The sequence below is a fragment of the Schistocerca gregaria genome, chromosome 4, assembly GCF_023897955.1.
Source record: "Schistocerca gregaria isolate iqSchGreg1 chromosome 4, iqSchGreg1.2, whole genome shotgun sequence".
Taxonomy (NCBI): Eukaryota; Metazoa; Arthropoda; class Insecta; order Orthoptera; family Acrididae; genus Schistocerca; species Schistocerca gregaria.
This window is the reverse complement of record NC_064923.1, coordinates 736,634,365-736,650,831: the sequence shown is the minus strand read 5'-3', so window position 1 is coordinate 736,650,831 and position 16,467 is coordinate 736,634,365. Positions and strand designations below refer to the sequence as shown.

The window sequence follows — 16,467 nt, the reverse complement described above, 5'->3', positions numbered from 1 at the left end:
GATATGATCTCATTGCAATAGAAAAATAGGGACTTAGATGTAACCTGGTATATTCGAGGTTCTTTTCTATTCGGAGAAGAAATACAGAAGAGGAAGGAACAAAGGGGATCTGTGGTAAATGCAGTTGGAGTAAAAATATAACTATCTTCAACATTTCGCGGCCTTGTCAGTAACTGTGTAAATTTTAATTTTAATAATTAACAGCCTCAGTTGCGCCGTTTGCGTAGAATTTATCTAGGCTTCAGTCGGGATAACCCAACCTTCTTCAGACTGACAGTAACTACCGTCTGTCCATAGTGGACATCGTCAACCTAAAACTACAAATCCATAAATTATCGTCCGACTGTGAAACTTATCTGGAACTGCCTCGGCCCCAATTCGCGATTGCGATGCGGCAGCCACGAGTGCTGTACTGTAACTCAGTACAGTAGAGTTTCTAACAACCCTACCACAACAAAGGTCAGCATTTAATAACGATTCTGGTGTTGCTCACGCTGCTAAATACTGCATTTTCGAGCAACAACAGTCATATTATGTGGCAGGTGTCATTAGAGCACAGTTAATAAAGTCATTTCATGTAATAACCAAAAAACTAGGCACTCATCTTTCTTGTGTTTTCCACGCTGGTCTCGTCGTAAAATCAGGGCTCAATCGTTGAAAATCTAGGTGGTTATGATTCCAAGTTCGGATGCAAAGAGGCCTAGGTTTTATTCTGCTATATTCCAAAGTTTTGTAGATTCGCTTCTCAAACCATTCTTGTACGTGTCCCACGATCTGTTGTTAAGAGGCTGTATTCATCTTGATGTGACTATTTAATACGAGCTTCTCGCCAAAAAAGGGCTACACTACACCACATGCTAGCAACTTGATGATGTGGTTATAAACACAGAAACTGGTTACTTTGTTTATATTTTTAATGTTCACTGTATCCCTGATCCAATATGTTTAGTTTCGACAAATTAATCTATCACTACTGATAGCCTTGGGAGAGCCAGCCCTTACAAAACTGTACCATCTGGTGAGCAAGATGTATGAGACAGGCGAAATACCCTCAGACTTCAAGAAGATTACACTATTGCTGGACAATGGTGATGTAAAAAAATAATCAGCACTCCGAAATTAAGTTACACTTCCTTTTAATTGCTTTTGTTGCAATATCACGTGACACACAAAACATCACTTCACAATACAAAACGTACTTGAAAACATCTTCCTCACAGTCACTGTTAAAGTTCACATTTTATAAGCTGACGACAATATTCGTCTTTCCAACATAACGTCCAACACTTTAACAACTCAACAACCAACTAATAATCGCTTACGCGCCCAAAAATGAGAGTTACAAGTACATCAAAGATTATAGTGACAAAAGAAAGATTACACATAAGAATAATATCATTGCAATATAAACATATCGATGTATCACAAATGAAATCAAATCTGAATGTTGTCTCAGAAATATGTTAAATAGTTAACAGAAATACAGTAGAATATTACTGGTATCGAGAGGTTCAGATGATGTGCCGTAATGGTTGCGTAATTCAAGTACCATTACAAGTTCCAGTACAGCACTCATAGCTGCCGCATCGCCGTCGCGAAGTGGCGCCGAGGCTGTTCCAGATAAGTTTTATAGTCTGACTATAATTTATGGATTTGTAGTTTTAGCTTGACGATGCCCACTATGGGAAGACGGTAGTTACTGTTATTCTGAAGAAGGTTGGGTTATCCCGACTGAAACCTAGGTAAATTCTAGGCAAACGGTGCAACTGAGGCCGTTAATTATTAAAAATAGCAGTTGGAGTAATTCTAAAATGTGCTGCGTTCTTTCGGGGGCACACACTTCCATTGTAAATTACTCGCTGCGCAGAGGAATACACCTGCCTCGAACAACACGATTCCAAATGGGATAGTTAACTGTAAAACTCACTAGGAGACGCGCGTTGCTGAGTAGCAAACGGCCCCGTCCGCAGAATCTTTCATTCCCCCGCGTCTGTCACAGAGCTCCCGCCAGCACAGTTGAAGTACCCTCGCAGGCTCGGGTTCCACTCTAGTGTGTCGTTAAGTAAACCGGGACGAAAGTTCAGAGCCCAGAAGGCGGTCGCGACGCGGCGCCGCGGGGTTTGCTTGCTGTCAGGAAGAGACGCAGAACAGCCGCTGCGCCGGTCCGGCCGAGATGCGGCGCGGTGCGTGTCCGCTGACGTAACAGGAGCCGCGCGTTTATTTAGCGGCCGCCACGAGGTGGGCGCCGCCGCCTCTGCACGCGGTTAGCCGACCCGCGGCTGAAAAAGCCGCTCTCCCTGCCGTTACTGCCACGCCTGACAGATGCGCCGCCTTGCGTAACACCCTGCGTAAGCCGGAGAGACGCGGGCCAGACGGCGGGGCAAGCGAGAAGTTTGGTAGAAAAAAGCAAACGCGCGACGCAGTGCCACGATACCTCGTCGAAATCACGGCGTCGTGAATGTCAGCGGGAGATGGAGGAAAGACGCTGGAGATGACCGTCCCGGCGACAGAGAGGTCATTAGAGACGGAACACAAAAATGCAGTAAATGAAGCAGGCAAAAAGGAGCACAAACGTCTCAAAAATGAAATCCACAGGGAGTGCACACTGGCTAAGCAGGGGTGCCTAGAGGACAAATGTAAGAATGTAGAAGCATGTACCACTAGAGGCAACATAGGTACTCCCTACAGGAAAATTAAAGAGGCCTTTGGAGAAAAGAGAACCACTTGTATGAATATCAAGAGCTCAGATGGAAACCCAGTTCTAAGCAAAGAAGGGAAAGCAGAAAGGTGGAAGGAGTACATAGAGGGTCTATACCAGGGCAGTGTTCTTGAGGGCAATATTATGTAAATGGAAGAGGAGGTAGAAGAAGATGAAATGGGAGATATGGTACTGCCTGAAGAGTTTGACAGAGCACTGAAAGACCTGAGTCGAAACAAGGCCCCGGGAGCAGACAACATTCCACTAGAACTACTGATAGCCTTGGGAGAGCCAGCCCTGACAAAACTCTACCATCTGGTGAGCAAGATGTATGAGACAGGCGAAATACCCTCAGACTTCAAGAAGAATATAATAATTCCAATCGCAAAGAAAGGATGTGCTGACAGATGTGAAAATTACCTATCAGTTTCATAAGCCAGGGCTTATGACGAATGGAAAAACTGGTAGAAGCCGACCTCGGGGAAGATCAGTTTGGATTCCGTAGAAATATTGGAACACGTGAGGCAATACTGACCTTACGACTTATCTTAGAGAATAGATTAAGGAAAGGGAAACATACATTTGTAGAGTTAGAGAAAGCTTTTGGCAATGTTGACTGGAATACTCTCTTTCAATTTCTGAAGGTGGCAGGGGTAAAATACAGGGAGCGAAAGGCTATTTACAATTTGTACAGAACCAGATGGCAGTTATGAGAGTCGAGCGGCATGAAAGGGAAGCAGTGGTTGGGAAGGGAGTGAGACAGGGTTGTAGCCTATACTTGATGTTATTCAATCTGTATATTGCGGAAGCAGTAAAGGAAATAAAAGAATAATTCGGAGAAGGAATTAAAATCCATGCAGAATAAATAGAAACTTTGAGGTTCGCCGATGACATTGTAATTCTGTCAGAGACAGCAAAGGACTTGGAAGAGCAGTTGAACGGAATGGACAGTGTTGAGAGGAGGGTATAAGATGAACATCAACAAAAGCAAAACGAGGATAATGAAATGTAGCCGAAAAAAATCGGGTGATGCTGACTAGGAGAAGGGATCGGTTGGTAGGACGTATTCTGAGGCATCAAGGGATCACCAATTTAGTACTGAGGGCATCGTGGAGAGTAAAAATCGTAGAGGGAGACCAAGAGATGAATACACTAAACAGATTCAGAAGAATGTAGGTTGCAGTAGGTACTGGGAGATGAAGAAGCTTGCACAGGATAGTGTAACATGGAGAGCTGCATCAAACCAGTCTCAGGACTGAAGACCACAACAACAACAACACAAGTTCAAGTCGAACAAATATAGAACAAGAGACTGGCCACGGCTCTTTCAGGACATTCATCTGATGTGATTTGCGAAGACTGAGTAATACATAAGTGAGGACAGACGTACTGGGATTTACAGCCTTCGCCTTACTGTGGCAAAACAAATTTGTCGTGCTTGTTTAGTGGCGGGCTCATTTAACTGTATCGGGTTTCAGCAGCATTACAATGTTAGCAACGATCTATACGTTTCCGCTGTAATTCTGCGAATGTCAACTGGTGATGACAATAGAACTGGAATTAGTCAATGAATTTAAAATAAAATACGAATACGACTGTAGCACCGAGGTTCCTTCGAACACAGTTATGTATACAAAGATTTCACTCGTCCCAGAAATCGAAAAATGCGACGATTTTTGCCTGCAATCGATATCGATACTGACAAGATATCATAATATGTTTCATAACTGGCCGTAGCTCATGACTACACTGAAGTGTAAGTTCAAATGTTTTACACCGCAAAGCGAACATAATTAACATTTTTCCATTAATTTTACTGTAAAACTTTGCGTCCTATCGAATTCCACGATTCAATGTCAACGGGAAGTACCCTCTAGATTTTGATGATCAAGTTTCCGAGTATCAAAATACTTGACAAAAACGACCGTATCTTTCGACTGCGTTGGCTTAGATACCTAATTGCTTTAGAAAGCAAATGCACGATAGACTGTAGCACGACACAAATTTCTACTTCATACTCCTACCTGTTAATGAGGGAAAGGAGACTTGACAGACGGCCATATAGACAGACCGATAACAAACTGCAGAGTGAAAATCTCATTCTGGAAACATCCCCCAGGCTGTGGCTAAGCCATGTCTCCACAGTATCCTTTCTTTCAGGAGTGCTAGTTCTGCATGTCTCGCAGAAGAGCTTCTGTAAAGTTTGGAAGGTAGGAGACGGATACTGGCAGAAGTAAAGCTGTGAGTACCGGGCGTGAGTCGTGCTTCGGTAGCTCAGTTGGTAGAGCACTTGCCCGCGAAAGGCAAAGGTCCCGAGTTCGAGTCTCGGTCGGGCACACAGTTTTAATCTGCCAGGAAGTTTCATATCAGCGCACACTCCGCTGCAGAGTGAAAATCTCATTCTGGAAACATCCCCCAGGCTGTGGCTAAGCCATGTCTCCACAGTATCCTTTCTTTCAGGAGTGCTAGTTCTGCATGTCTCGCAGAAGAGCTTCTGTAAAGTTTGGAAGGTAGGAGACGGATACTGGCAGAAGTACAGCTGTGAGTACCGGGCGTGAGTCGTGCTTCGGTAGCTCAGTTGGTAGAGCACTTGCCCGCGAAAGGCAAAGGTCCCGAGTTCGAGTCTCGGTCTGGCACACAGTTTTAATCTGCCAGGAAGTTTCATATCAGCGCACACTCCGCTGCAGAGTGAAAATCTCATTCTGGAAACTACAAAAAAATAATTTTTCTTGTTATCTAATAACAAATTAACAATTTTCTGTTTTTTTTTTCTTTACTTGTACTATCAAACCTTGCTTCTTGCCAAATTTCATGATTCTAGGTCAACACGAAATACCCTATATGTTTTGAGAAGAGGTGGTGGTGGTGGTGGTGGTGGTGGTGGTGGTGGTTAGTGTTTAACGTCACGTCGACAACGAGGTCATTAGAGACGGAGCGCAAGCTCGGGTTAGGGAAGGAAATCGGCCGTGCCCTTTCAAAGGAACCATCCCGACATTTGCCTGAAGCAATTTAGGGAAATCACGGAAAACCTAAATCAGGAAGGCCGGAGACGGGATTGAACCGTCGTCCTCCCGAATGCGAGTCCAGTGTGCTAACCACTGCGCCACCTCGCTCGGTTTTGAGAAGAGAGCAGACAAGCTAGTAGGTGGGGCAACCACAGCTATGAGTATTCATCTTGGGTATTAATAACCGCTTCAGCTGTATTTAGTCCTTTATTATCACTAACGGTTTCGTAGCGCTAAAAGCCACTTCTTCAGATGAACATCTGTATAACAATAAATCCAGAAGGAATAACAACCCTCAGACAAAATTATTTTAAGATAAAAAAATTACAAACATTAAAAACTTTTATACGATAATATAAAAATGTTATTACTTTCATGATTAAAACATTAGAGCTGAAAAGCTCTGAATCTTTTTTCCCAACATTCGTGAGAAGTGAATTTGCTAGTGTCAAAATTTGCGATATAAATGGCTCTGAGCACTAGGGGACTTAACATCTATGGTCATCAGTCCCCTAGACCTTAGAACTACTTAAACCTAACTAACCTAAGGACATCACACAGCACCCAGTCATCACGAGGCAGAGAAAATCCCTGACCCCGACGGCAATCGAACCCGGGAACCCGGGCGCGGGAAGCGAGAACGCTACCGCACGACCACGAGATGCGGACCGACATAAATGGCGGTATTTTTTTTTTTTTGACTGTACTGACGTCGAAGTTTAAATGTTTTACATAGCCATGGCGTCATAGACTTTAGCATGCACCATACACTTCAGAGTGATACGTTTACCCGCTCCAGGAAAGAAAGAAATTCTTACATGACAGACAGACAACGAAGGCATACCATAATCGTTCGTTTTTACCGACTGACGAGCAGAAACCTAAAAAACATCTCAGTCAAGATCATTGGTTATAATTTCACAAAGAGTGGTCTGTAAGTCAAGACTTTCGGTTATCTTTGAACCAGACTGGAAACGGTAATTAATCAAGTTCTTCGTAACAGTTTTTGTGTGGGCGCTTCAAAGATCAAAAAATATAACGCTTAGGTACAACACGTTTGTTACCTGTTCCGACTCCACAGTTCACTTATTATCGTGTCCAACGATCTGTTATTAAGAGGCTGTATCCATCTTGATGCGACTATTTAATACGAGCTTCTCGCCAAAAAAGGGCTGTACTACACCACTTGCTAGCGACTTGATGATGTGGTTATAAACACAGAAACTGGTTACTCTATTTATATTTTTAATGTGCACTGTATCCCTGATCCAAAATGTTTAGTTTCGACAAATTAATCTATCACATATTATTATCGACTCATTAAGAAACTATCTATAAATTCCAGTAAATACGTATGTAGAGTGATGCTATGATTTCTTGAGTTCGTCGACGAAGGATATACACGAAATAAAATAAACTGACCAGTGGTCACACTGGTAAAACTACTGCAGAAAAACAGTTACAATTAAAAATCTTTTGACCGCCCAAAAATTATTATTATATTCTCTACTATTATTTCTCGTCAACAAAAGTACATCTAGTGCTGTATAGTAACTGCTTATCCACAATGGCCTAGCATAAGTGACCGTGGAATTATTCAATGCTAGATGCGCTGTTGACGACGAAAATCTTGAAAGATAATTCGTATAAAAATTAGTATCGATTTTAAAGTGCATTAACACGACGAATTAGGTTACGCGTGTTGCGTACAAGTGAAAAGTTGTGTTTTTTTCCTCAAATGAACTTTACATTTCGCTCGGGTGACTGCCTTCGCTGCTACTTGCTATTCGGGACACGTAACACTATGCAAATCAGGCGGTCACGCGTAGCGTCATTTGAATAAACAGGGTAAGTAGGACTCCGGTAACTCCCAACTTCTGGTGGTCGCTTACGATAACCGCTGCATTACGAGTCGGAAGGTAGCACACGCCACCCTTACCCTCGATACATGAGCTCCACCTGTGGCAGTTGCACGAGGTGATGGACGAAATCGCAGACGTTTATGTATACAGACAGATCACGTAATTCATTCTGTACAAAAATATGATTCTTAAACTGCCACACCATACCACAGACACAAAATGAATATTGAATGAATAAGTTCTGTAGATGTAACAGTCGCCATAGATGGTGAGCAATCTCGGCTGAACTACGATTGGAAAGGATTTTGGCTCCTGCTTTGTTTTGAACTCTGTAAGGGATCCGTGATCCCACAGAAATAGATATTAGTATCGGACACCCAGATCGATACCAGGCAGGAGTCGATTGTCGAGCGCTGCAGGAGGCAGTGAGACTAGTGTCGAGTGAGCTGCAGTACTGGAGAGACGGGCAAGAATGGTGGTCGAGTGAGTGGTAAACGGTAAATTCACCGCAGTATGGCAAATGATCGTGTCCCTCTGATCGTCATGGGGTTCACCCTCATCGATACCGATGCTCGAGTGATATAGAACCAAAAGCGACAAGTGCCGAATTACGTGTTTCGCGTCAACCGCGTCGGCCAGCAACAACCATGGTTTTCAGTGAGGACTGTTGTGAATGTTAACCATTATCATTGCGTGTGACGAAGTACTTAAAATCAGCAACCAATAAAAAATATAACCGTAATTAAACGTGTAAGGCGAAGGTAGCAACTGCCCCTGAATTTGTGTGTTAGTAGAAAATACATATCAGTTTGAACATCGCAACCTTTGTGGTCCTTAATAATAAACAAACTTTGAATCATTAACTATTCCGTCTCAGAACAGCCGCACTCGGTTGAAATACCCCCGAAACCACAGCAGAAAAAACCGATAGCCTTTCATCCATTAAGCATACGTTCATATAATCATAATAATTAACTGTTTGGCGGCTTTGGTAAATCACACAAAACCCAAAAAGGATAAAACGGCGTGTTTCAACCCCGATACTGCTGTTCAGCAGCCCAGTCATAAATTTTCCACAACCGCGATCGATTGGATGAAACAATGTCCAATATTTCGATCAGCTGTTGTCTACCTGGTTGCAACATTGCTTAATCGAGAACCTTAGTTTGGAAATAATTACCTAATGGCCATATCAGAAGTTGAAGCAAGCTTGTCAGGAAGACGTATTCTGGTCTTCAAATAGTGGTCGAGTTCCTTGGACGCTCCATATTTCCTCAGATAATACAGATATACAGATATTACGGAAGAGCAACTTGGGTTATATACGTAGTCAGCTCTTGGCGAAAATGTTCAGCATATTCCAGCTGCTGCTCGATATTTGTTTGCTGTCATTTATGTGTTACTAACAACACCGGCGGCTTCATGCATTTTATAGGCTCCATAGGCTCCATAGTGTGTCTTTACATGTAATTTGTGTGTATGCGTATCTTCATATGAACCATATCTTCCCTAAACACATGTTGGAAATCTGTCTGCCATCTAGAAGTCCTCTACAATAGCTTATAGTGTCTTCTGTACGACAAATTTATAAGGAGACGGAACAAATTTAGATTTATTGGTAGATTAGCCGGTTATAAGAGAAAAGATGTATGAACTGATTACTCAGGTGCAGTCAACGTATGAGAAGGCTATGCACACCGTGACAGTGGAAAACAAGGGTACGGACAGTGAGTGTTTCTTAAGTTTGAACTCAACCACAAAACACGCGGTATCGCAGAGATACGGGGAGAGTGACGAATCGTTGATTCAGGTCGAGCTTGCTGTCCCGGTAAAAGTTCGTTATCGTTCCTTTTACAATACAGATAAACACGACACTTTTAGACGCAGTCGGAGAACAAGGTCTGTAGGTCCCAGGTCAGATGAAATCCTTCTGTGTAACTGTTTGCTGTGGCAATACTGATGTAAACAGTTATCCAAGAAATCATTTTTTTAAAATAGGGGCATTGTTAGTACCTCACATTCCTCTTGCGCAGCCGAGCAAGGAGACTGAGTCACAGGATTAATTCTGGACATGAAAACACTGCCCGTTAAAGTATAAAATAAACATTGCAACAATATCTGCGAAATTTTAAGTCTAGGATCGGTCTCATTTTTATTTGTAGTGCTCTTACAACCTATACTGCAGTATTATGAAATACGAAAAGCAAAGCGACAGCAACGGAACAGAACCGTGGCTTAGAACAAAAAATGATAAGAAAATCGTTGATGTTGATTTCAAAGAAACTATAACGAAATTCATCTCAAGCGACTTAAAGAAACCACGAAAACATTGAATCTGGACCTGTGTTCAAACCCCTGCCTCCACCGAATTTCTCTTACCTATTGTTAAGTGCAGCCTAAAGCGTTGAAGAATGCAGTAGGTGTAGTACAAAATAATGAATAACTTTCCGCCTTTCGTCGCCTGAAAAACTACTGTCAAGCATGTAATGCATTAAATTCGAAGATTGTCTTGTACTGCTGAATGGATAAGCCTTTAGCTTCATAAAATGTCAAAAACTGCTGCTCTTATGGTCAGGATATATATTTCATTCAAATTGCAAGTCATGCCTCAGTACTAATATTGGTTTCGCTTTTAATAGAAGAAGAATAGGGGGGTTGCAAATATAGCACTGTCGAAAGACATAAGCATTACGTGTAAGTTTCGCCGGCCGCGGTGGCCGAGCGGTTCTAGGCCCTTCAGTCCTGAACCGTGCGACTGATACGGTCGCAGGCTCGAATCCTGCCTCGGGTATGGATGTGTGTGATGTCCTTAGGTTAGTTAGGTTTAAGTAGTTCTAAGTTCTAGGGGACTGATGACCTCAGATGTTAAGTCCCATAGTGCTCAGAGCCATTTGAACCATTTTTTTGAACGTGTAAATTTCGAAGTCTTGCAATCAAGACTTATAACATAATCCACAGAATGACAACAACGAAATCTACCATACTCATACCCACACACACACACACACACACACACACACACACACACACACACACACAGACAGACAGACAGAGAGAGAGAGAGAGAGAGAGAAGAGAGAGAGAGAAGCCACTGTAATGAGGAGTGTAAGAAAGAACAACTTTTAAAAAAAATTGCTAATGTTTCCGTTGCTTTACAAAAATGTTCAAAATCCTTAAAGTCTTAGAGTACGCAAGAGCGTTCTGAGTTGGCCTGATCACCATTGACATCCTCTGAAAAAAGGCTTAGTATCGGTATGCATTTTAAGGCTATCGTGCTAAAATATCCTTTTCCCGTCCAAATCGTTACTGTTTCAAACTGGCAGAATGCGTTTTCGTTCGGGGAGAGCACAGATGCACATCTACAGATGCCGCTAGTAACGCGTACACAAGAAATAAAAGGGCATTACCTAGGCGAAGCTGTCGTTTGTACTCAGATGATTCATGTCGAAACGTTTCCGACGTGATTATGAATTAACAGACTTTGAATGGTAGTTGGAGTTAGACATATGGGACATTACATTTCAGAAACTGTTACGGAATTCAATATTCCGTGACCCGTAGTGTCAAAGTGTGCCGAGAATATCAAATTCCGTGCATTACCTCTCACCACAGACAACGCGGTGGCCGGAGGCCTTCACTTAACGAATGACGGCAGCGACGTTTGCGATGAGTTGTCAGCGCTAACAAAATGGTACAAATGGCTCTGAGCACTATGGCACTTAACATCTGAGGTCATCAGTCCCCTAGAACTTAGAACTACTTAAACCTAACTAGCCTAAGGACATCACACACATCCACGCCCGAGGCAGGATTCGAACCTGCGGCAGTAGCGGTCGCGTGTTTCCGGATTGAAGCGCCTAGAGCCGTTCGGCCACACTGGCCGGCTCAGCGCTAACAGACAAGCAAGACTGCGTGACATAACAGCACACATCTATATGGGACGTATCCTTTAGGACAGTGAGGTTAAGTAAGGCCTAATGGGCTGTAGCAGCAAACGGCAGATGCGAGTGCCTCGCCTGCAGCGTCGCTCGTGGACTCGAGGGAATATCGGTTGGACCCCAGAAAACCGCGGCCCGGTCGGTGGAGTCCCTACTTCAGTCGGTAGGGTCGGAATTTCACTATTAAATCTCTTTGTCAAATATCTTTGTCAAAGAAAGTCGATGGTGTAATAGGGAATTTGTCAAATCTCGTATGTCGTCAAATAAATTTGATGAAATCTAGGGACTCGCTGTAGATTTGATCAAAGAAGTCACTTAGCTTCTGTTCACTGCAGTGTGATATGTTACCATGTGGAGAGCTAGTATCGCTGCAGAGTTCTGTCATCTGTAGTTTTTTTTATAAACATTGCCGGCAAATATAATTGGTGTGTACCGACAACTGCAAAATTAATAGAGATGTATGAAGCCGATGAGGCGCTTTACAACGTGTGTCACCCTGAATACAAAAATAGATTAAGAAGATTGGAGACCTATCCTAATCTAACCTAACCCAAGTGTCTCCTGTAGCAAAGGAATCGGAGTGTTACAGTGTGTCAATCTTCTGCAGATATAGCAGTTCTTAAGTGAGTATTGTGCTTTGTGATATGAGGATACACTTCACTGAGCACGTACAGAAATGTATGCTCATCCATTCTTCAGTAATTGATGTACGACTTGACGTCCTCCACTGTAAGCTCGCGTAAAAAGTTTTGTTGAAGGCTTTTATCGTGTTGTCGTAAAACCAACGACTTCACCGATGTACGTTTCCTTTTTTTCCCCCGCTTCTCTTCCGCATGTGCACACAGTGCAATTGTGTTACGTGCAACTGCTGCGGTTAATAACAAGTTGTTGTTGTCAGTCATCTTGAACTTTGACGAAAAATATGATGACGGTGTAATACCCCTTTTTGGCGCCACGTCAAAGATCTTTGTCAAATATATTTGAGGAATAGAATGAGATTTTCACTCTGCAGCGGAGTGTGCGCTGATATGAAACTTCCTGTCAGATTAAAACTGTGTGCCGCACCGAAACTCGAACTCGGGACCTCTTTGCCTTTCGCGGGCAAGTGCTATACCAACTAAGCTACCCAAGCACGACTCACGCCCAGTTCTCACAGCTTTACAAGTACTCTACCAAAGGCAAAGGTCCCGAGCTCGAGTCTCGGTGCGGCACACAGTTTTAATCTGCCAGGAAGTTTCGTATTTGACGAATATTTGATCACATCTGTGATCAAATCTTTGACAAAGAAATTTGATAGTGTAATACCGGCCTAAGAGCTGAGAGCAGGGTTCGAGTGTGGCGCAGACCCGACGAAGCCATGGACGCAAGTTGTCAACAAGGCACTGTGCAAGCTGGTGGTGGCTCCATAATGGCGCGGGCTGTGTTTACAAAGAATGGACTGGGTCCTCTGAATACTTGGAGCCACTGACGGACTCGTGTTCCCAAACACGATGCAATTTTTATGGATGACAAGACGCCATGTCAGCGGACCTCAACTGTTCGCCATACATCTGAAGAACTGATGGACAATTGGAGGAAATGATTTGGCCACCCAGACCGCCCGATATGAATCCTATCGAACGTTTGTGGGACATAATCAAAATGTCAGTCCGTGCACAAACTACTGCACCTGCAACACTTTCGCAATTACGGACGGCTATAGAGGCAGCATGGATCAGTGTTTCTGCAGGGGATTCGCAACGACTTGGCGAGTCCACGCCAAGTCGAGTCGCTGCAGTAGACCGGGCAAAAGGAGCTGCGGCAAGATAGCAGGAGGTACCCCATCACTCAGCGTACGTTGCTACGTGGAAGCACGAATCCTTCTGCTTTAACTATCCCGCAAGTGCCTTTTTGTTCGTGTAACCTAGTAAATTAGAGCCGCCTGGCAACTTCTGGGTTTTCCACATTATGCAAGACGAAAACTTGTTATTTCACGCGCAACGGCGTAACACCGATGTGGCGCCGTCTCTGCCTTTCTGGTCCTGCAGCTGTGCGCCTGCAGGTGTTTGTGGTGTGCGTAATCCAGGAGTCGCCTGGATCAGCGGGGCGGCTCGCTCGCCCCTGTCCCCTGGTGGGAAGGGGCCGACACTGGCTGCCAATAATTAACTCCGGAGCGGCGGTCGCGTTTTAAAACCGAAGGGCCTCGCGGCGTGCGACCTCTGATAAGCTGCGGGGACCGGGGGCCTCTGAAAACATCAAACGCCGAGAATGAAATTAAACTAATTAGCAGGGGCGTGTTGAGGAAAACCCGAGCAGATGCTACATGAAAAAGAAACAGGAACTGAAAATACTCGCCTTTGCTGTGTCTGAAACTCGTCTGGAGAGTTTTTGTTGGTCACCTAATGGAGTGCAATTTTTTCAGTTACTTTGTATGTCGGACAACTCAAAGCTGCAGATTATCTACGCCGAATAATACACCAGAAATGAACAAGCTTTGTATTTTTCAGAGAAGCTTGTCTCCATCCACGAAGCAAACACACTGGATCCGGTATACAACTGATGGTTCGGTAATTCTTAATTCATACATCACTAGGATCGCATTTGCAAATCATCGACGGAAGGAAGTTTGAATGCAAAGTGTAGCCACACCCTAATGGAATGAGCAACAGTAACATTTACTGTGTAAGATTGGGAAAGAAGGTGAAGTGAACAAATACTTTCATTACTAGTTTTTAGGGCACTAAAACATTATTTAATCGTCTTTTCAAAAGCTGTATATCAAAGCTCAGTAATACAAGCACAGATTCTAACATAAAAACTTAATAACGCACGAGAAAGAAGAGTAACGTTTCAACGCTCCATTCAAGATGAGACTTGCTGGGAAATAAACAGCTATAGTACAGTTCGACGAACAATTTTGCAATAGTTTGAGCTGAGGCGAGCGAAGTTAGCGCTGTCCTCAACATAAAGGCTGGTTAGAATTCCTTTGAGTTGCTATATTCCTACCTTTCAACGATCCTAGAATTAACTTACTCAGGCAGTTACTGGGGAGCTACAGCTTTCAACTCTGTACCACAATGAAATGTGGCATTTTCACACACACACGCACACACACACACACAACACACGCACACAAACAAACAAACAAACACACACACATTTAAAATCATTGCCACAAATAATAGAAGCGATAAGTGACAGAAAAATATCTTGGGACCGATTGAGGACTCCTCCTCGGACCTATGGACTTCAAGTCTGATACTCTTTGCGAATGGGGAAACTCTGAAAAATCTAAATCAGGATGACTGGACAGTTGTTTGCCATATCTGCCGAATACGAGTCCACTGCTTTCACGCCTGTGGAAAATGTCCTGGATAAAATATGTGAAACAAGTACAAACTTGTCACACACGTTTCACATATTCTTTGCTTTCGTCAAACTGCAAATACAAGATACTTTACCAGTTTACTATGAAGTCGTTCGTTTGTTTCCCACAGAGTCACCGTATTGAAGCCCGCGAAGTACTATGTCTTTATCAAGAAAATATAAAAGTTTGACGATAACTTTTGTTCAGAGAATTGTTATGAAAAATGTGCAAGTGAAGTTACGTGGCCAGCACATTAGAAGGTACGGTGACGCATCCTCAAGGGAAACTAGAACCGTGAGCGGGAATGGGATTTGAAAGCGGACGACTCTAGCCAGAACCCAGTGTTACCAGTCTATAAGCCACAAGTTGGTTTCTGAATTACCAAGGACCACAAAACAGAAGAGACAATATTCTGGACCTATGTTCTGACGGAGACGAAATACGGAAATCAAACAATGGTTCTTAACGTTTTAAACAACTAACGCCCACAGTCACACACTCAGTGTGCCATATAAAGCGTCTGAAGTTTTGTTTTGTATTAAATAAGAAGTAAAACTAGTAAAACTGTGGATGTTCTGAAAATGTCATTCTCATTTTAGCTACAATTGAAATCGTTGTTCGGCTTCTCTGACTACTGCGTTTTTGTTCTCATTTGCTGCTTTCGCGAACGCTGCAGTCGATTCTACATCTGCACCTAGACTCCGAAAGTTCTTTTACTGGGTGAGCCGGAGAGAACTCAGGTATCTCCATCTATTGCCTTCTACGCTGCCTTCGCTACTGGCGCGTGCGAGAATGACTGTCGGTAAAGCTCCGTATTAGCTCTGATTTCTCAGACATTTCGCGGGACTTAAGTGTTGGGGGAAGTAATATGTTATCCGACTCTTCCCGCAACGCACACTCTCGGAGTTTCAGCAGTAAGTTTCTCCGTGATTCCCAACACTTTTCCTGTACCGTCCATCACTGGAATTTGTTGAGCATCTCCACAAGGCACTCGCGTCGACTGGACGATCCCGTGACCAAACGCGCCGCTCTTCGCCGGATCTCCTCTTTCTCTTTTACTATTACAACGTGCTAAGAGTCTCAAACTGATGAGCAATACTAAGAATTGGTGGAACAACCGATAGTAAGAAGTCGATTTCTTTATGGTTCTTGAATTAATTTCAGCCTGGCACCTGTTGTTTCTCTGATTTGTTTTACGTTGTCAACCCAATTTAGATCGCTCCGAACAGCTGCTCCTAGGTACTTTGTCCTTGCAGTTTGGTACAGTCTTCTGGCGCTGGTACAACCTCATTATGCGCGACCAGACTTCCAACGTTATCCGCGTGCATACTGTAAACAGTAAACTATCCCCTCATACATCCTTGGGGTGCTCCTAAAATTACCTTTACCTCTATAGATTTTGTTTCGTTAACGGCGACGTATTGAGTTTTATCTATAATGACTTTTAATATCCATCGCTTCGCTAAGGGTCTAAGCCCTACAAATCTAAGACAAACATTCTTTACCAATCCAGCTTTTGCCGATAACGCATGTTTGGAACATACAGAAAACTTTATAACAAATTGTCGGCTTCATCCGTCACCTGCCGTCTTCAGTTCAGCAGGAGAAGCACAGCAAG

At 43.4% G+C, this 16,467-nt stretch overlaps 1 protein-coding gene and 1 non-coding gene across 2 annotated transcripts in view; one reads left to right on the top strand and one right to left on the bottom strand.

Annotated features, from left to right (window-relative positions):
• LOC126267894 (puratrophin-1-like) overlaps positions 1–16,467 on the bottom strand; it is a 1,105,633-nt gene that overhangs the window by 738,458 nt on the left and 350,708 nt on the right. The gene's annotated exons all lie outside the window — the stretch shown is intronic.
• Positions 4,961–5,035, top strand: Trnas-cga (transfer RNA serine (anticodon CGA)). Its single transcript has one exon. It is a non-coding gene; the product is annotated as a tRNA-Ser (tRNA).